Source organism: Ovis aries, chromosome 4, assembly GCF_016772045.2.
Source record: "Ovis aries strain OAR_USU_Benz2616 breed Rambouillet chromosome 4, ARS-UI_Ramb_v3.0, whole genome shotgun sequence".
NCBI classification, from domain to species: Eukaryota; Metazoa; Chordata; class Mammalia; order Artiodactyla; family Bovidae; genus Ovis; species Ovis aries.
In genome coordinates this window covers 53,452,992-53,476,408 of record NC_056057.1, presented here as the reverse complement: position 1 = coordinate 53,476,408, position 23,417 = coordinate 53,452,992, and the positions used below count along the sequence as shown (strand labels likewise).

At 37.3% G+C, this 23,417-nt stretch overlaps 1 protein-coding gene across 2 annotated transcripts in view; it reads right to left on the bottom strand.

Annotated features, from left to right (window-relative positions):
• The window catches only part of TFEC (transcription factor EC), a 789,619-nt gene that overhangs the window by 525,519 nt on the left and 240,683 nt on the right, over positions 1-23,417 (bottom strand). For both annotated transcript variants that reach the window (XM_060414728.1, XM_060414723.1), the window contains one exon: positions 15,141-15,298. The gene's annotated coding sequence lies outside the window, so the exon portion shown is untranslated. The remainder of the gene's footprint in view (positions 1-15,140; positions 15,299-23,417) is intronic.

The following is a 23,417-nucleotide window of genomic DNA, read 5'->3' as shown; positions in this document are numbered from 1 at the left end:
TTGAATGTTAAACCAGCAACAAAACACTCCTAGAAGAATTGACTATGAAAGAATAGGGTGCATTCAGGGTATACTAGTTCAGAAGGTATGTATTACTTGAACCATGCATCATGTTGTACAAAACCTATTCCCAAATAAGTAAGCACTTAAATAAATTACAGGATTATAATGATAGTATTAACTAAAAAAAAATTTTTTTAATGTCAGAGCAATTTCCTCACCATGTTGGATGAAGTTATTTTATGTACATTAAATATGTGGAAAAGACTTGGTTTTCTCCTCCATCTCTCCAACCCCAATTCCACACCGGTCTTCAGTAAAGTCGATTAAAGAGGAAGAGACTTTGTTAGAATAATACACATATAAAACACATGAGCCAAATTAACTATGTGTCTCCACGTGTAATAATCATTCTCCAAGAGCACCAGCGCCTGAATTACTTCACTCTCTTCTCCTTCTAGGGTCTTGGCCCTATTTTGGAGAATCATATTCTGCAGATCCTGCATATCCTACCAAGGACCTGAGGACCACATGATCTTCAGAGTGACACATGGACAAGAAACAGATCTTTCTCTTGTAAATATTACTGCCTTGTAGCATATCTTGGAACTGTTATTTTATTTTGCTAAGAAGTTTATATTCCATCCTACCAAGTGATAGGGAGTTGTATTAGAGAAGAAAACCAGCCTTAATATACAGTTACCTGTATAATTAGCTCATATACAAACTACCTGAACAATTAAATCATACATGCAATTGCAAAAGCATTCAGAACATGTTTTGGTTATTGTTTTGTCTTCCAGTGTGCTTTTAGCAAAAATTGTTAATATGCCTTAAGTCACTAGCCATGGAAGGCAGGAGGAAAGTATGTTTTACACCGGCCCCAATGGATTCTATTGCCCAACCCATTCCCCACTATCTCCCCAAACCACTTCTACAGCCTAAGACAAAAAAAAAGCTTGCCTAAATCATCATTCACAGGAATTTGGGCAGAAGGCCACTAAAAAGACCATCATCCTAGGAAGTGAAATATTCATTAAAAACAACAAAACTTCCTCCAAATCAGATGCGGCTAACAAGCCCATAGAAAAGATATCAACAAAGAAAAAATATCCGAAAGATAACATATTTCACCCCGTGCCTGGCACACTAGAAGTACTCATGCAAAGGAATATTTCTTGTGTTTAAATGAGAGGACTAACCTGAACTATTCACATTTTACTATGAGATAGGCAGATAAGAAAAGTATTATCATCAGAGAACAACCACTATCGCCAAAATAGTTCTCCAAAGAGGGATGAATTCAAAGAGGTCTTGTAAAATATTCCAGAACAAAATCTCAGACTAAAATTCATTAAATCACTTTTAACAATTTAAATATGAAAAGAGGAAGAGGAAGAATTGAAAAATCTAACAATATCCTATTATTTGGAAAGATTAAAATAACCATCAAAACATATTTCACTTCTCATTAGAAAGATGTTAAACATTTCCTATATTTGTTCATTATCCCATTTGCAAGGAAGTTAGTCATCTTTTGACATATTTGCCAGATTAGTCTAATCAATGATTATTAACACATGTTTTAATATTCAAAACCTAAGAACTGATGCTTTGCCAAAGAAATCAGGGTGTAGGCAAAAGAAATGCAAGGAATCCAGCCTCACCTTTTAAAGTTTTCACTAGAAATCACTTCATGAGGAAAACACTTGCTAACACAAAGTTTATTTTAAGAGTGTGTGGGTAGTAAATAGAGCAATGGAAGGTAGTTGAGCTCAAGACATGGAAACAACATAAACGCAAAAGGAGTGAGTGGGTGTGGAACCAAAAAACAGACAAGATTAACCGACTTCTGAATCCTCTTCTTTTTCTACTCACCACATCTATTTCTTAAAATACAACTTTCCACCTGCCCGCCTTTTCTCCTTCCCACAAAAGAAAAAAGTTCCCTTCAGTTTTAAGTAATTGCTTAGTGGCACAGATAACAGTGTTCCCAACGTCTTTTTCTGAGATTGCTTATTTATTTGCACTGATGTTAGCTAGTCTCTTTTGGGGCTTCCCAAGCAGTGCCATAGTAAAAAATCCGCCTGCCAATGCAGGAGACGTAAGAGATACGGGTTTGATCCTTGGGTCAGGAAGATCCCTTGGAGTAGGAAATGGCAAACCACTCTAGTATTTTTGCCTGGAAAATTCCATGGACAGAGGAGCCTCGTGGGCTACAGTCCATAGCGTCGCAGAGTTGGATCAACTGAGTAACTGCGCACAAGCACAAGCATGCTATCATTTCACTTGGGTATACCTCGGAACAGAAAGACTGGATCACATGGTAAGTTTGTTTAACTGTTTAAAAAACTGCCAATTAGTTTTCCAAAGTGGTTGTATCATTGTATATTTCCATCAATAGCATATGAGAGTTGAATAGAAGAATAACCTTGTTTTTCTAAAATTATAACTATCAAGATCCAGTGGATCTAAATTCTAGAAACTATATTGAAACACAGAGATATCTTTCTTTTTCTTGGTGCTGAATTCTACTAAAACTTAAATACCTATGAAACTTAAACTTGTATTCCATTTCAGACTTACCGTCAGAGCTCCATATTCAAATATATAATTTACAACCCATCCAGTCACCCACACTAAAAATATCACGGTGTTCTTGAGACCATATTCTGCCTTGAACCCCACATATAAATGTCAAGTTCTGTTGTTTTAACACCTTAAAAATATCACAGATCTATCCCATTTCTCTAGCCCTAGTTTAGTATCCCATTGTCCCTCATGAGAGCCTTTTAAATGGTTTCCCTAGCTCCAGAATTGTGCTTAAAAATCATCCTCTACACATAAATCTGGGGATATTTTAAAATAAAAATATGATCATGTTAGTCCATCTGACTCACAAGATCTGGGTAAAGCTACCTTTCCACATATGGCCCTCCATCTTTCCAGTTTACCATTCATCACTTCCTGCCTTCCCTTATTCCTTAGAAGTGCTTGTAAATCCTTCACATGCCATGCTTTCTCACATCTATGCACAAATACACGCAGTCTTCTGTCCTGCCTACTGTTCACCTAACTAACTCACCTCTGTTATATCTATCAGGAGGTCTTCCTCAAGCTCTCAAGTCGAGTGAAGTTTTCCTACTTGGCAGTCCCATATTTCGAAGAGCGTATTCCCATGACAAACTACCATTGGATTGTTTCTAATTATATGTTTATGATTCCTTCCTTTCCCCCTAGAATATGAGCTTTTTGGTACAGAGGTATTTCTAACTCATTGTTGCATCCATTGTGCATAGAGCCGTGCTTGGCATATAGCACACCCTCAATAAATCTAGATTAATGAATAGAAATGTCAAGGTCTGAGAGATTTGGAAAAAGAGTATCTGTCAAAAAGTTTTGGTATACTATATATATATATGATCATAATTATAATACCAGTAAAATAGGGACCTGCAAATCTGCTATTAAGTGCATTTTGACATAGTAAAAGAGTGTTTAAATTTAAACTCTGCCTAGATGGCAGCTCCATGGACTGTAGCCTGCCAGGCTCCTCTGTCCACGGGATTTCCCAGGCAAGAATACTGGAGCAGGTTTCTATTCCCTTCTGCAGATGATCTTCCCAATCCTGGGACTGAACGTAGGTCTCCTGTACTACAGGCAGATTCTTTACTAACTGAGCAATGAAAGCCCCACTAAGCATAAATTTAAAGTCTGTCTAGATTTCAGAGATTGCCTGCCTCTACTGGATAGGTATGGTTTTTAGTCATTACCCGTTTGTGTATATGATAGAATTTCACTGAATAGATTTGCCTTTCAAGAGAAGTCAGCACATTGTCACAATAAAGTCATCACATAGCCAGCTTCTGTAGGATTCCCCCACAATCATGTTGGTAATATTTGGCCACCCAGGGAGTGGAAAGTTAAGGCCTGGATAAAAGTTTCTTAAGGACTTTTGAACTGTATTTTTTTTTAATGTGATAAATATATCAAGGGCTCTAAAATGAATCTCTAACACAATACTGAGACCAAAAAATAATAATAATAATACCTTTTGAATAAATTAAATAATTGTTGTTGTTTAGTTGCTAAGTTGTTTCTGACTCTTTGTGACCATGTGACTGTGCCATGCCAGGCTTCCCTGTCCTTTACTATTTCGTGGAGTTTGCTCAAACTCATATTCACTGAGTCAGTGATGTAATCTAAACATCTCATCCACTATCACAGCATTCTCCTCCTGCCCTCAATCTTTCCCAGCATCAGGGTCTCTTCCAATGAATCAGCTCTTCCCATCTGGTGGCCAAAGTACTGGAGCCACAGTTAGTTAATTGTTTTGTATACTCTTGACAAAAACAGGGAAATGCCTCTTCGCAATGGCTCTCATCTTCTGAGGATGCATCTGCATATGAAGTAGGGCAAGGATGTGTGACTCAGAAATTCCATTCACTCAAAGGCATAACTGTTTTTTTTTTTAATTCTGGGCTTAAAGCCAATGATACCATAGCTTTAATGGATCCAGTGTAGCTGTAACTCTTGTGACCTCAGGAGTATAATCACAAAGATAAATTTAAAATGACATTCCAGGAGATAGCTGACACCCCATTAAAAAGTGAATAAATATGGATAGGGCATAGAACTGAAAAAAATCATTGCTATATACATGAAATTGCTACAAAAGAGTTTGAAATTTTCACTAACATTTATCTCACTATTGCACACAAACACACACAAAGCTGAGGTTATACGTCCGCCTCCTCAGTCTAGCTCACTAAAAAGAGAGATCTTATGATTCAGGTTAAATTCAATTCAATGAAAGAAATAGTCACTATACTTATTAAGTATAAGGCTATTCTCTAGGATATAGTAGTGAACTATGTACCATGGTGTACAACAGTGTGTGGAGAATTAATTTAGAACAGGATAAAATGGAAAGCAATGTTAAATAAATGTATTCCTTACATTATATTTTACTTACATTAACACTGCTATATTTTATTTAAATAGCCATTGTTTTGTTTAGTCACTGTTGTATCTGACTCTTTGCAACCCCACGGACTGCAGCACACCAGGTTCCTCTGTCCTCCACTGTCTCCCAGAGTTTGTTAAATCCCTGTCCATTGAGTCGATGAATCTATCTAACCAGTTCATCCTCTGCTGCTCCCCTTTGTCTTCAATCTCTCCCAGCACCAGGGTCTTTTCCAGTGAGTCTGCTCTTCACATCAGGTGGCCAAAGTATTGGAGCTTGGCTTCAGCATCAGTCCTTCCAATGAATATTCAGGGTTGATATCCTTTAGGATTGACTGGTTTGATCTCGCTGTCCAAGGGACTCTCATGAGTCTTCTTCAGCAGCACAATTCAAAAGCATCAATTTTTTGGCATTCAGCTTTCTTTATGGTACAACGCTCACATCCATACATGACAACTGGAAAAATGATAGCTTTGATTATATGGACCTTTGTTGGCAAAGTGATGTCTCTGCTTTTTTTTTCTTTAATTGAAAGATAATGGCTTTGGAGAATTTTGTTTTCTGCCAAACCTCAACATGAATCAGCCATAGGCATACTGTCTCTGATTTTTAATACACTGTCTAGGTTTGTCATAGCTTTCCTTCCAAGGAGTAAGCATCTTTTAATTTCATGGTGGCAGTCATGGTCCACAGTGATTCTAGAGCCCAAGAAAATAAAATCTGTCACTGCTTCTACTTTCCCCACTTCTGTTTGCCATGAAGTGATGGGAATGGATGCCATGATCTTAGTTTTTTGAATGTTGAGTTTTAAGAGCTTTTTCAGTCTCCTCTTTGACCCTCATCAAGTGGCTCTTTAGTCTTCTTCACTTTATGCCATTAGAGTGGTATCATCTGCATATCTGAGGTTGTTGATATTTCTCCCAGCAATCTTGATTCTAGCTTGTGATTCATCCAGCCCAGCATTTTGCATGATGTAGTCTGCATATAAGTTAAATAAGCAGAGTGACAATATTCAACCTTGCCATACTCCTTTACCAATTTTGAACCAGTCCATTGTTCCATGTCCAGTTCTAATCATTGCTTCTTGATCTCATTTAGGTTTCTCAGGAAACAGGTAAAGTGATCTGGTACTCCCATTTCTTTAAGAATTTTCCACAGTTTGTTGTGATCCACATAGTCAAAAGCCTTAGTGTACTCAACAAAGCAGAAGTAGATGTTTTGTTGGAATTCCCTTGCTTTCTCTATGATACAAGAAATGTTGGCAATTACATCCTCTGGTTCATCTGCCTTTTCTAAATCCAGCTTGTATATATGGAGGTTTTCAGTTCACATACTACTAAAGCATAGCTTGAAGGATTTGGAGCATTACCTTGCAAGCATGTAAAATGACCACAGTTGTATGGTAATTTAAACATTCTTTGGCATTGCCCTTCTTTAGGACTGGAATGAAAATTGACCTTTCCCAGCCCTGAGGCCATTGCTGAGCTTTCCAAATTGCTGACATACTGAGTGCTGCAGTTTAACAGCATCATCTTTTAGGGTTTTTAATAGCTCAGCTGGAATTCCGTCACCTCCACTGGCTTTATTTGTAGTAATACTTCCGAAGGCCCACTTGACTTAACAGTTCAAGATGTCTGGCTCTAGATGAGGGACCACACCATAGTGGTATCTGAGTCATTAAGACCTCTTTTGTACAGTTCTTCTGTATATTCTTGCTGCCTCTTAATCTCTTTTGCTTCTGTCAGGTCCTTACCATTTCCATCCTTTATCATGCATGTCCTTGCATGAAATGTTGCCTTGATATCTCCAATTTTCTTGAAGAGATTGCTAGTATTTCCCATTCTATTGTTTTCCTCTATTTCTTTGCTTTGTTCATTTAAAAACCTTCTTATCTCTCCTTGCTGCTCCTGCTGCTGCTAAGTCGCTTCAGTAGTGTCCAGCTCTGTGCGACCCCATGGACTTAAGCCTACCAGGCTCGTCTGTCTGTGGGATTTGCCAGGCAAGAGTACTGGAGTGGGTTGCCATTGCCTTCTCCGTCACTCCTTGCTATTCTCTGGAATTCTGCATTCTGTTGGGTGTATCTTTCTCTTTCTCCCTTGCCTTTCATTTCTCCTCTTTCCTCAGCTATTTGTAAGGCCTCCTCAGACAACCACTTTGCCTTCTTGCATTTCTTTTTCTTTGGGATGGTTTTGGTCATTGCCTCCCGAACAGCATTACAAACCTCTGTCCATAATTCTTTAGGCACTCTGTCTACCAGATCTAATCCCTAGAAGCTATTCATCACCTTCACTGTATGATCATAACGCACTTGATTTAGGTCTTACCTAAACGGTCTAATGGTTTTCCCTATTTTCTTCAATTTAAGCCTAAATTTTGCAATTAGGAGCTGATGATCTGAGTTGCAGTCAGCTCCAGTTCTTATTTTTGCTGACTGTATAGAGCTTCTCCATCTTTGGCTCCCAAAAATATAATCAATCTGATTTTGGTATTGACAATTTGGGGATGTCCATGTGTAGAGTCATCTCTTGTTATGTTGAAAAAAAGTGTTATGACCAATGTGTTGCCCTGCTTTATTTTGTACTTCAAGCCCAAACTTGCCTGTTATTCCAGGTATCTCTTGACTTCCTAATTTTGCATTCCAATCCCCTATATGAAAAGGACATTATGTGTGTGTGTGTTAGTTCTAGAAGGTCTTGAACATCATGGAACTGTTCAACTTCAGCATTAGTAGTTGGGGCATAGACTTGGATTACTGTGAAGTTGAACAGTTTGGCATGGAAATCAACCAAGATCATTCTGTCACTTTTGAGATTGCACCCAAGTTTCAGACTCTGTTGACTATGAGGGCTACTCCATTTCTTCTAAGGGTTTCTTGCCCACAGTAGTAGATAAAATGGCCATCTGAATTGAATTTGCCCATTCCTATTCATTTTAGTTCACTAATTCCTAAGGTGTCAGTGTTCATTCTTGCCATCTCCTGCTTGGCCACATCCAATTTACCTTGATTCATGGACCTAAAATTCCAGGTTCCTATGTACTATTATTCTTTACAGCATTGGACTTTACTTTCACCACTAGACACACCCACACCTGAGTGCTGTTTCTGCTTTGGCCCAGCCACTGCATTTTTTCTGGATCTATTTGCAATTGCCCTCCACTCTTCCCCAGTAAAATATTGGACACCTTCCAGCCTGGAGGGCTCAACTTCTGACATCATATCTTTTTGTCTTTTCATACTGTTTATGGGGTTCTTGTGGCCAAAATACTGGGGTGGTTTGCCATTTCCTTCTTCAGTGGACCACGTTTTGTCAGAATTCTTTACTATGACCTGTCCGTCCAGGGTGGCCCTGCATAGCATGGGCCCCTTCACCATGAGTTAAGCAAGCCCCTTCGCCATGACAAGGCTATGATCCATGAAAGGATACATATTTTGATCCTCAATTTTTTTATTTTTTTAAATGTTATGTTTATTTATTAGAACCTCTTGTTCTTATTTTATTGATATGCTATCTTTTGCATATCTCTTAAGGGTATTAATATTTTTTAAGTTTTCTTTTTTCCCATTAGTTCTATTTCCTCAGTTTGATTTTTCTCAGTTTTTTGGTTGTTCCTGATGTGTTTAAGAATTCCTTTTGCCCCTCTGTGATTACAGGCAGTTATTATAGGCTTCTGCAATTAGTTATCACAGAGGAAGGGTAGTCTGTGCTGCCAAGCTGAGGACAGAGCTGGCACTGTGCATATCTTTTGAGTTTGGAGGCTTCCTGCTGTTCCCAGCACCTCTCTGTCTCCCTCTGTCTCTGTCTCTCTCTGTCTTCTACACTCATGTATGCTTATTTTCCTTTGTTGGGGGGAAAACATGGCTTAAAAAAAAAGCCCTCACATTTCAGCAGAAACACTGGAGAAGGAAAATAGTTAACTGGTTCAGCTGTGCCAAAAAACAGTTTTATAAATATGCACTTTAAAAATGCCAGGGTTTAATCTGATTCTGACAGCATTCCTGACATGAATTTCACAAGACCCTTGCTTTCCAGAGTTGATTATTCTCTACACACACACATAATCTGCCATCTTACTCTGCTGATTATCATTCAATTTGTGAGTGCATTTTTCAGACACAAAGGTCCACAAAACCCTCAGTGTTGTAAAAATAACTTTATTTCCACTAACAACTTTATTATCTACCATGAGCTCCCATATCTATGTGACATTAAAAAAAAAATCTCAATTTAGTAAACTTCTATTTTTCTCAATCCAATCCAAGGATTCCTTTTAACCAATTTCAAATTTTAACTCATTCACATTTAAGGTATATGTGCTCCTGTTTAATCCCTAATCAATACTCTTTGGTCAAGAGGGGAAGTGGTCATTAGAGAATGGCTACTAAGTCATGGTCTGGAAACAGGGTGTCTTTCTGTCAGTCTCCCTTTTTCTCCATCCTATGTTGAGAACTTTTCTAGTGATATAAATTGACTCAAAGGAAACTGGACAGCATGTGTGAAGCATATGTTATACTCAGAGGGCAAATGCGGTGGGTGGATCACCTGCCACTTTAGCATTGCCAATCCTTCTTATCCATTGCTGGGATGGTCCACTCACATCTCTGCTTATTGATTTCCCAGTCCAGAGACCTCTTGGCCAACTTGTCCCTTCTCTCCAATGTGGATACATCATTTTATTGTCCCTACTAGAGTGCCCAGGTAGAATGTACCACATCTATAAGGCTGCTGCCTTCAGAGATGTTATGAGTAGTGGGCATGAGAACATTTATCCTCATATTCCTACTTAAAGGTTAGGTATATGATTTCCTGCCCAAACCATACCTCCCCCTCTTCCCCCACCCCCATACACACACTACACTCCTATGCAGGGAAGTGACAGAACTCATGGCCCCTACAATACATGTAACTAATTGATTCCCTAAACTCTCCACCTCCTATGAAGTTTCTTTATCTGGTATAAAAGGCAGAAAGTAAGACACACCTGTTCTCTCTGCTAGTGTAAGTACATCAAATCTTCTTGGTCTTCAACTGAGATAGCTTTTGACTGTAGAAGTTTAAGATGTAGCTTAGAATATAGGATGTAGAAGCTCTTTGTTCTCATGCATGGGCTCTTCTCTGAGTTGCAGGCGCATCCCTCCCTCACTGCCCAGTAGGAAGAAGGTGGCAGTTCAACAGGGAAAACACAAAAGTTGATAGAAGTTAGTATTTGAACTGTTATCCTATCACAAATTAATACTTCCTATGCCATCTTGCATACATTTACTATCTAAGCAATGAGACTGAGTAGGATTGCCCAGTGGGCTTTTAGTCTGAATCAGACTGGAATCATAAACTTCAGCCTGTATGGTATGCTGTAGTTTGTCTTCCTGTCAGGACAGCAGAGCTAGTACTTTGAGGAAGCCAAGTGTGGCCAGCTTAGGAAAGTCTGAGATGTTTTGTGATGAAACTCACTGATAAAATGCTACATTTCTCTCTCTCTCTCTCTCTCTCTTTTTTTTTTTTTCTGGAAGGATCTTTCCTTTGTCTCAATATCTTTTTTTTTTTTCAAATTTTATTTCTTTGCATTTTTTGAGATTTATTAATCTAATAAACAATTGACAATCTAATAGACTAGTTGACAAACATAGCTTCATATACTTAAAGTGTACAATGTGAGATTTGATACATGTAAACTGTGAAATGATTATCAAGATAATCAGCACACCCATAACTTCACATAGTTAACTCTTTTTTGTATGTGATGAGATTCTTAGTCCAATTTTTAGAAACACAGGTGCAGATTAATGCCTGTTAGTGAAAATTGGCAGTGACAAATTAAAATAATCATGCCTTTAACACTCTGATTTTCATTGCCTGATGTATCACTTTGTACAGCAAGACTACATTCCTCAGGACTTGGCAGAGAGAGACAGAGACCCAAAAGGTCACATCCTAGTTCTCTAATATTCAGGACTAACAAATACAAAACTCAACAGGCACTGTATTTCAAATTTGTTTACAGGGGGATAGGAACATTGGCTTCCCTGATAGCTCAGACGTTAAGAATCTGCCTTTGATGCAGGAGACCCTGGCCCACTTGACTTCACAAAGAAAAGAAGAGAAGTGAAAGGCAAAGAAGAAAAGGAAAGATATACCCATTGAATGCATAGTTCCAAAGAACAGCAAGGAGAGATAAGAAAGCCTTCCTCAATGATCAATGGAAAGAAATAGAGGAAAATAGTAGAATGGGAAAGATTAGAGATCTCTTCAAGAAAATTAGAGATACCAAGGGAACATTCCATGCAAAGATGGGCACTTCAAAAGACGGAAATGGTATGGACTTAACAGAAGCAGAAGATATGAAGAAGAGGTGGCAAGAATACACAGAAGAACTATACAAAAAAGATCTTCATGACCCAGATAATCATAATGGTGTGATCACTCACCTAGTGCCAGACATCCTGGAATGTGAAGTCAAGTGGGCCTTAGGAAGCATCACTGTGAACAAAGCTAATGGAGATGATGGAATTCCAGTTGAGTTATTTAAAATCCTATAAGATGATGCTGTGAAAGTGCTGTACTCAAAATGCCAGCAAATTTGGAAAACTCAGCAGTGGCCACAGGACTGGAAAAGGTCAGTTTTCATCCCAATCCCAAAGAAAGGCAATGCCAAAGAATGCTCATACTACCACATAATTGTACTCATTTCACGCACTAACCAAGTAATGCTCAAAATTCTCCAAGCCAGGCTTCAACAGCACATAAACCATGAACTTCCAGATGTTCAAGCTGGATTTAGAAAAGGCAGAGGAACCAGACATCAAATTTCCAACATCCGTTGGATCATCAAAAATGATGATTAAAAAAAAGGAGAGTTCCAGAAAAATGCCTACTTCTGCTTCTTTGACTATACCAAAGCCTTTGACTGTGTGGATCACAAGAAACTTTGGAAAATTCTTAAAGAGATGGGAATACCAGACCACCTTACCTGCCTCTTGAGAAATCTGTATGCAGATCAAGAAGCAACAGTTAGAACTGGATGTGAAACCACAGACTGGTTCCAAATCAGGAAAGTAGTACATCAAGGCTGTATATTGCCACCCTGTTTATTTAACTTATATGCAGAGAACATCACAAGAAATGCCAGGCTGGATGAAGCACAAGCTGGAATCAAAATTGTCCAGAGAAATACCAACAGCCTCAGAGATGCAGATTATACCACTCTTATGGCAGAAAGCAAAGAAGTAAAGAGCCTGTTGATGAAAGTGAGAGAGGAGAGTGAAAAAAGCTGGCTTAAAACTCAACATTCAGAAAACTAAGATAATGGAATCTGGTCCCATCACTTCATGGCAAATAGATGGGGAAACAGTGGAAACAGTGGCTGACTTTATTTTGGGGGGACTCCAAAATTATTGCAGATTGTGACTGTAGCCATGAAATTAAAAGACACTTGCTCCTTGAAAGGAAAGCTGTGACCAACCTAGACAGCATTTTAAAAAGCATAGACATTACTTTGTCAGCAAACATGTCCATCTAGTCAAAGCTATGGTTTTTCCAGTGGTCATGTATGGATGTGAGAGTTGGACTACAAAGAAAGTTGAGTGCCAAAGAATTGATGCTTTTGAACTGTGGTGTTGGAGAAGACTCTTCAGAGTCCCTTGGAATGCAAGAAGATCCAACCAGTCCATCCTAAAGGAAATCAGTACTGAATATTCATGGGAAAGACTGATGCTGAAGCTAAAACTCCAACACTTTGGCCACCTGATGCGAAGAACTGACTCACTGGAAAAGACCCTGATGCTGAGAAAGAGTGAAGGTGGGAGGAGAAGGGGACAACAGAGGATGAGATGGTTGGATGGCATCACCGACTGAATGGGCATGAGTTTGAGTAAGCTCCGCGAGTTGGTGAAGGACAAGGAAGCCTGGCATGCTGCAGTCTATGGGGTCACAAAGAGTCAGACACAACTGAGTGACTGAACTGAACTGATATATGGGGAGAAACCTAGTACATAATCAACTTCTGGCAATGGTAATTCTCATTTTGATACATGTTGGAAGATCACCAAGCCCAAAATAAACCTCAAACTGTCAAAAAAAGTACACAGATTATTAAAAATCAAATCCCTATGCCATATTTTGGAGCTAAATACAAATTCAGTACGTGGCCCAGAAAAAATTCTGAAATATTCAAGGTACTCAGTACATATTTTAAAAACAATGAAAGAAAATGCTCATTAGTTAATGTATTGATCAGACTGGTACATTGGGAAATGATAACTCTGGGTTCAAAGATCAATACTTTCTCATTTCAAATGAAAAATATGCAACGTATTAGTTGGAACAATAGCATCACATCAACTTTCATGGAAAAATAATAAAGGTAAGTAACTCTGCCTACAGAGTTTACAGAAATAGTCATAGAACAAGTAACTGAGCTAGGTTTTGAAGCAAGAACAGAATGTTGGTAGATGAAGATGAGCAAGAAAGAATCTCCCAAAAAGAAGGGTCAGCATGTACAAAGCCTTAGCATTGAAAATGTTTCTACTCAAAGCACAGTAGGGCAGGTTTAGAAGTGTGTGTTAGAATAGTGATCTCCACCCTTTTTGGCACCAGGGACCAGTTTTGTGGAAAACAAGCTTTCCATGGACCAGGGGTGGGGAATGGTTTCAGAATGATTCAAGCACACTACATGTATTGTGTACTTCATTTCTATATTATTACATTGTGATAGATAATGAAATAATTACACAACTCACCATAAATGCAGAATCAGTGCAAGCCCTAAGTTGTTTTCCTGCAGCTAGATAGTCCCAATCCGGGGGTGACGTCAGGCAGTGACACCCGAAGTGTCACCTCTTGTTGTGCAGTAGAATTCCTGATAGGCCATGGACCAGTACTGCGGGTGACCCTTGTGTTAGAAAGTGGCACAGATGTGGCTTGGAAGTCAGGTCCAGGCTGTCTTGTGAAAAAACTTTTAAGGCATTCTAAAGATTTTGAGCACTTTCCTATAGTTCTCAGGAAGCCATTGAAGTTACATAAGCAGAAATGAAGTATTACTGAATTTGAGTTTTATAACATTTACTCTGCTGGTGGAATACAAGAAATCTCAGTTATGGATAGAGGAGCACATTAGGAGAAAACCTCTCAGGAAAGAAAGCCTGAGAATCCACAAAAATTCGAATACAACTAACAGGTATCCAGTGGTCTTTTCCCAAGTGCTTCAACTTCAATGAATATAGAATTCACTAAGTGAAGGAACAGATGAATTCGGGTATATTGTAATTAACTTTGAGATCACTTTTAAAAATGGTAAATACAATTTTAGTGAAACAGAACTGAGATTGCAATGGGCTGATTAACAGACATTAATCTGTTAATATCTGATTAACAGATATTAATCTGAACTGTGGTGTTAGAGAAGACTCTTGAGAGTCCCTTGGACTGCAAGATCAAACCAGTCAATCCAAAAGTAAATCAATTCTGAATATTCATTAGAAGATGATGCTAAAGCTGAAGCTCCAATACTTTGGCTACCTGATGCGAAGAGTTGACTCGTTACAAAAGACCGTGCTATTGGGAAAGATTGAAGGCTGAAGGAGAAGGGATAAGATGAGATGATTGGATGGCATCATCGACTTAATGGACATGAGTTTGAGCAAGCTCTGGGAGTTGGTGATGGACAGGGAAGCCTGGCGTGCTGCAGTACATGGGGTCACAAAGAGTCAGACATGACTGAACAACTGAACTGAACTAAACAGATACTGAGACATATCTTAACTGCTTACTTTCCAGAGTTTTTTATTTTCATCATTTTTAGTTGTATATAGCCTCACAAAAAAATTAAAATTAAAGTAATAACCTATGTTGTTGATTGTACTACATAGTAGTAAATTGTCTTTATCATTAAAAAGTAATGTATAGTATACAACATATTATATATATAATATATAATCTCTAAATATACAATTATAATTAGATAATTATCAGTTTAATTTCAGACTGTTTTCTTTTTTATAATTAAAGATGCTAATCTTGATTATCTCATATTTTGTAAAAATTATCTAGAGATAAATGCTATTTTACCAGAAGAGTTCCAGTAAGAAGTGATTTTAAAGATTCATTGAAGAGGTTATTAAAATTTAGAAGTTTATAGCCCAAATATATATAAATCTCTAAGCAATTTTGTGATAACTCACCATATCTCTAAGGGCTGATACACTCAAAATGAGGGATGTAGTGAGCACTGGGGCTCCCTATCTACTATCCACTCCTCCATCTGTTGGTAACAACCATCCTCAGTTTGCTTGTTCACATATGCCATGAGGAACTTGAGTGCTTCAGAGAAAGCTGAATCCTATAAATAAAAGAACAATCTGTAAATAAATGCAGGTTTGTGTAATCATAAATAGTGTGACAATACTCTATTGAAATACAGTTGATTTACTATATTTTATTAGTTACAGGTATAAGCATAGTGATACAATATTTTTAAAATAAAATAAGATAAGTAAATGCTTCATTTTCTTGTTCTTCTTACCACACAAGTAACAAATATTACTGACTAAGGTAAAATACAAAGAAGTAAAAAGAAAAAGAAGAAATTCACAAATCACTCTAAATTGGGTGATGCTACTTTGATATAGAAATTCATTTCTAAATAGAGTAATGATTGATTCCTCTAGTTTTCTGTTTAAGGTACTTTTTCCTTTGACTTTTTCAATAAGTAATAAATTGATTTACAGTCAGCCTCACAAAAATCTACTATAATGTTACAGATTAATATGCTCATTCACTAAGTAATCATTAAAAAATTCCTTTGAATTAAAAAAAAATAAGTTAGCAGAAGCACAGGTGCTCCATCCAGGGAGGAAAATATAACACTTTAATAAGGAGTAACCAATTTCAACTTTTAGGAAACCCAGGGAACCCCATCTTTGAACAAAAATATGTCCACATTCCCTTTGAAGAGCAGAGTGGAAAAATGCTGAGGAAATTAGGCCTTCCTGTTTCTGGCACATGTGTACAATTATCGAGCTGCATCTCCAAAATAAGTATGGCTGGGAAGTTCTCTCAAAGAGCTCCTTGCAGCTGAATATCAAAGGAAATTTGCATGTTTCTCTAACTATTGTTCTTGTGGCTCACAATGGAATTATGAGGGTTCTCCAGATTTTGTCTCTAAATAAAAATAAGTAGAATTAAATGATTTGAACCTACAGATCTCCCTGCAGACTTTTATATGATGGCTATGGATAAACAAAGAACATTTTGATGATAGGGACAAGTTCACTTCATTTACTTTAAACCAAAGGCCAGCCCACCATAAAAACTTTTTTAACTTGTATTTCTAATTATAATCAGATTTTTTAGTATTTTATAAAATTTTATTAAATACTCTTTATTAATATCTTTCTGAATTTTTAGAGCTTTTTTTCCTACTCATATCTAAGAAAAAGTATGTCATAATACTTATGTCAAGCTTTCTTTTCTGGGACAAATATATTTTACATATATTATTCCTTTATTACAAATATTGATCTAAAAGAGCTTTAAGTGCTCAGTCCAGTCCATTCTGTTTAAGTTGGTGATACCACCAAGACACATGTAATGGTAGCAAGAAGGGCATAGTGTCTGGGAGATAGAAAACAGCAAGAAAGTGGTTCTGTGCTCCAGCTTCCTCACTGTGATCACCATGCTTCCTCCCTTGCACCGGTCATTTCCATAAAAAGGAAACTTTTACTCTAACATTAAATTTAAGAGTTCAAAACTAGTAGGACATTTTTCATATAATGTTAGTGAGTACAAGAAAGGTTAATGGTTGGAGGAGCAATCAATTACAAAAAAATAGAATGCTAATAAATGCTAATACATGCTAATAAAATGATGAAACCTCCTAAATGAAAATAAATTAACTTGGCTAAAAAAATTCTTTTATGTAGAAGAAAGAAGTTTAAAATGTAGAAATGTGTATTTGATATGAGATAGCAAAATGTTAATCATCTTTAAATGGTAAATAAAAGCAAACAAACAATTAAACTCTTAAAAAGAATTTTTAAAGGGCCTGAAGAATAATATGGGTCAGAATGAAAAAGATACTCTGTGATCTAGAAGCTGGTAATTTGAAAGAAATTTGGCATCTGGGAGAGCTGAAAAAGTGAAGGGAGTATAAATATTTTCCACAAACACTCCTAGATCAGGAATTTATGTGACTAAGGAGTGACACATAACTGAATTTTTTTTATATGAGTCTGAAAAGATATGACTAATTTCTGTGTAATCCTTTTGTGCTTTATTTCTATTCATGAAAGTAAAACAATGTTGTCTCCAAATTTTAATATTCAGAAAGTTTCTCACAGGGAATATAAAATATATATATTCTTCCACTTCCTTTATTCTTCCACAATTAAATCCTGGTTTCATTTACCACCTGTTATGAGACTGTGAGCAAGTTACTTAGTCTCCCTCTCTTGACTTCCTCACCAGTAAAAAGGAGAGACTTAGAGCACCTCTAACATGAAGTTGTTATAATGATTCAATGAGATAATACAGATACAGTGCTGAGCACAGGGCCTGGAATATAGTTAAGCCATGCAAGCTATCACTGGCTTTAAGTCTACAGAGACATTTTACAGGAACAAGCAGTGATCTACACAGTTTGTCAACCAGTGAAGGGAAAGAACAGCCAGTGTGACAGAAGAGGGTAAACACTGTGTCCATCAAGATAGGACTGCAATTAGTAATGGGTTCTACAACCGTGGATTTCAGATGACCAACTGAACAAATATAATTCCGAGTAAATATACTTGTCTGTTCATAGAGCAGCACTTTGTTGAACAGTGTTAAGTAATAGAGCCTTTTCAAATGATGAAAATGTTTTATTTTTCTGTGTCTAATACAGTAGCCTCTAGCCACTGAGTATTTGGAATGTGGGTAGTGCAAGCGAGGAACTGGGCACTCACTTTACTTTTTAAAAGTTTAAGTAGTCACATGTGCTATGGCTACTGTTTTAGACAAAACAGCAATCTGTAGCAAACCTACAGAATGATATAAACAAACTGTGTGTGTGTGTGTGTGTGCGTGTGTGTCTGTGTCTGTGTCTGTGTGTGTGTGTGTGTGTGTGTGTGTGTGTGTGTGTGTGTGTTAGTCATTCAGTCGTGTCTGACTCTTTGTGACCCCACGGACTATAGTTCGCCAGCTTCCTCTGTCCATGAAATTCTCCAGGCAAGAATACTGAGTGGGTTGCCATTCCTTTCTCCAGGGGATCTTCCCAACCCAGGAACTGAACCCGTATCTCCTGCATTGCAAACAAATTATTTACCATCTGAACGACCATGGAAGCATCCGATAAACAGTACACTGAAGTCATATATTAAAAACAAACATCTTTCATCACTCTACATTACTCCAAAAAAAATAAATTTTTTAAAGGCGAGTTTAAGTACTTTGCATCACTCTTAAATTACAGCGTACTACAACACCCAGCATAGATATAGGTAAATATTTAAATCAACTAACCCTAATTATTGGTATGCTTCAGGAACTGGCAATCCACTCCAGTATTCTTGCCTGGAGAATCCCATGGACAGAGGAGCTTGGTGGGCTACAGTCCACAGGTCGCAAAGAGTCGGACAGGACTGAGCGACTTCACTTCACTTCACTTCTAGATCTATAGCAGCAGACCATTTGTAAAGGATTTACTCAATACTTATAAAATAGATAAATTGAACACAAAGAATTTGCTGCTTACTCATTGAGTACAATGTTAATTATAAAAGCAAATTAATTACTCTAGCTCTATGTATGAAAATACAAATCAAAGAGTCCATTTCTGGTAATGGCTAGGGAGCAATCCTTCTGAGGCAACAACTATACACTTTGGAAAAACACACACACAGAGAAAATAACTGCTTGAAAATACTGGAGAACAAGCAAAGGTAGAGGATCTATAAAAAGAAGATATCAGTACTGGTTGGATTTTCCATTTTTTATAGCCTTTTATCCAAGAGGAGGACCCAGTGTGGCTCAATGTTGGATGCCTAGAACTCTCATAGATTTCAATGGTCTTTTTGGTGTAAAGATGAGGGAACAGAGTGCAGGCAACCACAGAAGCTGAAAAGTGAGTGGTAAGTTCTGAAAAGGAGAGAGCAAGAGGGTGAGAGATCCAAATCCTGTTCATAAATTCTACCCAGTGAGTGTTGGCAATTTGATTTCTGGTTCCTCTGCCTTTTCTAAGGATCATTCGCTGGATCATAGAAAAAGCAAGAGAGTTCCAGAAAAACATCTATTTATGCTTTATTGACTATTCCAAAGCCTTTGACTGTGTGGATCACAAGAAACTCTGGAAAATTCTGAAAGAGATGGGACTACCAGACCACCTGACCTGCCTCTTGAGAAACCTGTATGCAGGTCAAGAAGCAACAGTTAGAACTGGACATGGAACAACAGACTGGTTCAAAATAGGGAAAGGCATATGTCAAGGCTGTATACTGTCACCCTGCTTATTTAACTTATATGCAGAGTACATCATGAGAAAGGCTGAGCTGGATGAACCACAAGCTGGAATCAAGATTGCCGGGAGAAGTATCAGTCACCTCAGATATGCAGATGACACCACCCTTATGGCAGAAAGTGAAGAAGAACTAAAGAGCCTCTTGATGAAAGTGAAAGAGGAGAGTGAAAAATATCAATAACCTCAGTTGGCTTAAAGCTCAACATTCAGAAAACAAAGATCAAGGCATCTGGTCCCATCACTTCACGGGAAATAGATGGGGAAACAGTGGAAACAGTGGCTGACTTGATTTTGGGGGGCTCCAAAATCACTGCAGATGGTGACTGCAGCCATGAAATTAAAAGACGCTTACTCTGTGGAAGGAAACTTATGATCAACCTAGATAGCATATTGAAAAGCAGAGATATTACTTTGCCAACAAAGGTCCGTCTAGTCAAGGCTATGGTTTTTCCAGTGGTCATGTATGGATGTGAGAGTTGGGCTATAAAGAAAGCTGACCACTGAAGAATTGATGCTTTTGAACTGGTGTTGGAGAAGACTCTTGAGAGTCCCTTGGACTGCAAGGAGATCCAACCAGTCCATCCTAAAGGAGATCAGTCCTGGATGTTCATTGGAAGGACTGATGAAGCTGAAAGTCCAATATTTTGGCCACCTGATGCGAAGAGTTGACTTATGGAAAAGACCCTGACCCTGGGAAAGATTGAAGGTGGGAGGAGAAGGGGACGACAGAGGATGAGATGGTTGGATGGCATCACCAACTTAATGGACATGGGTTTGGGTGGACTCTGGGAGTTGGTGATGGACAGGAAGGCCTGGCATGCTGCGGTTCATGGGGTCAAAAGAGTCAGACATGACTGAGCAACTGAACTGAACTGAACTGAAACTCTACCCTAATGTCTGGCTGAACCCTGTACTATACAAACATAGTGCAGACTGCAAGCAGCTCAATTAGGGCTAAATGAGGAAAGATTGAAGGCTGGAGAAGTGGACGACAGAGGATGAGATGGTTGGATGGCATCACTGATTCAATGGACATGAATTTGAGCAAACGCCAGGAGACAGTGAAGGACAGGGAAAACTGCTGTGCTGCAGTCCATGGGGTTGCAAAGAGTTGGACACAACTGAGCAACTGAACAGCAAGAAAGAACTAAATAGATGCTTTAACTGTTATATATAACAGGAGAGACAGGTTAGAAGTTTGAATCTAGCCAAGTTTACTGCCTGCTAAAACCAAAAATTGAACATCTTCTGAAAAAATAGAATCTCAGAGTCTCTAGAACATAGCTTCTGTAAAGTCCAGAATGCAATCCAAAACTCCTAGATTTATAAAGAAACAGAAAAACCATGATCTAGGCTCAAGAAAAATATCAGTCAATGGGAATAGACCTTGAGATGACCCAGATATTGGAATCAGCAGACAAGTATTTTAAAGTCATTATTTTAACTATGCTCAATTAAAAAATATATGCTTATGATGAATGAAGAAACATAACAAATTTTATCTGAGAAATAAACTATAAAAATGTAACAAATGAAAATTCTAGAAGTGAAAACTACATATCTAAAATAAAACTTCAAGCAGATTAGAAATGACACATTAACTTTAATGTTTATTTAATACTTCTAAATTACAGAGTTCAGTGAACTTTAATATAAAATAATAGAAATTCTCTAATCTGAAGAAAAGGGAAAATATCTTAACAGAGCCCTAAGGATCTGTGGGAGAATAGCAAAGATTTCCTGTGTGTGTTTGTGTGTGTGTGTGTGTATCTATAATCCCAGAAGGGAAGGGAGAAAGATAATTGGGCAGAAAAAGTATTTCAAGAAACAATGATGAGGGATGGTATGGGGAGGGAGGTGGGAGGAGGGTTCAGGATTGGGAACACGTGTACACCCGTGGCAGATTCATGTTGATGTATGACAAAACCAATACAATATTGTAAAGTAATTAGCCTCCAATTAAAATAAATAAGTTTTAAAAAATTAAAAGAAAACCTGAAAAAAAAGAAATGAAATTTTCCAAATTTTGTCAAATGTATAAATTTAAAGATTTCAGAAACTCAGTAAATAGCGTGAGATATATACACAAAAAGCTAAAAAATGAAAAAAAAATTAATAAAATATAACAAAACATATTTCACTTTATACATATTATACCACATACATTGGTAAATCACATATGCATACGTATCATTTGGTAATATATGTATTGTCATTGTGTATGTAATTGGCACATGTGTTGTATTGTGCCAGCTCTGCCCTCCAAACCAAGCTATGTGTTTCCTTAAGATGAGGGATTTTATTTGTGTCTCTACCCAGTACATTGTATAGAATAAATATGCATGAAATGATGAATAAAGTGTCTTGACTTAAGTTACAAAGCAATTTAATGGCAGAGCCAAAATTTAATTGAGTGTTTAGTATTTTCCTGCCTCTGCTTCATCTCTTCTTTACCTGGTTAGGGACGAAGAATCTTGCCTCTTAGAAATGTAGAGATTTGTTTGTTATGTCAAGTAAAGATTAAACAGACTTTAAGAAACTAATATACATGTTAAATCAATGAAGTCAACTTAATAAAAACAGGATTTAGATATAAATAAGCTATATACAAACCTGACCTCCTAAAAGGAGGAAAAGTTAAAGTTGGATGTAATATTTCCACCTAGTGTAAATAGTTCCCAAAATACAAATCATGTCCATTAAGTGAAACAGGAAAAGTTCCTAATATTGAAAGGCTACCCTTATAACGTATTTTGGGTCCTAAAAAACTTAAGGGGTATTTCTGTGTGCCCAGACAGAATTAATACTTTCAAGTAATTATTATTACTAAGAATAAAAATAACTAACAATGTGTATTTAATAAGTGTGGGCATTTTGCTGTTTTTTATGTATTGTTTTATTTTAGCCTCTTGGCAGTTCTCTAAGGTAAATTCTGTCATTATTCCTATTTCACAAGCTTCAAGAGAGTAATTCAAGTGCCTGAGGTCACCTAGTCTGTGAGAGGATGAGCCGGGAATTGTACCAACTGTCTGCTTTCCAAGCCAGGACCCTTCACCACTAAGCTGCACTGCCTCTCTGTTTTTGAAGTTGGCTTTTCAAAAGATCACCTTCAGTCCAGGATAAAGCTGGCACATCAAGACATGTCCTGAACTTCACAAAACTGTAATGAAAATAACCAAGAAGACTACTATTAGAAATAGTAAGAAAATAGGGAGATATATACTTGACATACTTAAAAAATGAATCATGCAGATGTTGCCTTTATTGTAGGCTACATGTTTCAGACTAGATGAATTTTGTGAAACAAAATTCTTGGGACTTTAAATTGTGTTTAGATTGTAGTTATGTTGATCTCTTGCTTTTAATTTATGAGTATATTTTATTTGGAATCACTATTGTTTTCATAATACAGCAATAACAAAACTGTCCCTCTGAATAAACAGGAATATATGTTTATGTTGTATAGTTACTTGTTCCAAGGAGTTATGGAAACTCTAAACCAGGATTTACAAAAGACACAGACAAGAGGAAAGCACTTCAGTATCTCATCCTGCAGTGCAGATGAAGATATCTAAATAGGCAGTTGCCTGCCAGGTGTATTATAAATTGTAGTTAGAGAAGAATAAATAAAGACTCAAAATATCATGCCAATACTTTACAAGGATCTTTGTTTTCAATATATTTTTTAAATGGCAAAGTAAATAGACAATTAAAATTGATGGTCAGTTTTTATAGGCTTCTTTCAATTTTCCTAAGTGTGGATTTGCTTTTCCAATTTGCTTTCTCAGAGTGTTTTGGATTAGAATGTTATCCTTCCAAATTTAAAGCAATAATGAAATGTTAAACTGAAGAAGTCAAAAGACAATTTGGGTAAAATGTTTTATCCAATAGTACATTACTGAAAATATGAACATTTAGCTAGATTATAGTTGGTGCAACATTTTCTATGGTTGAATATGTACCAGGA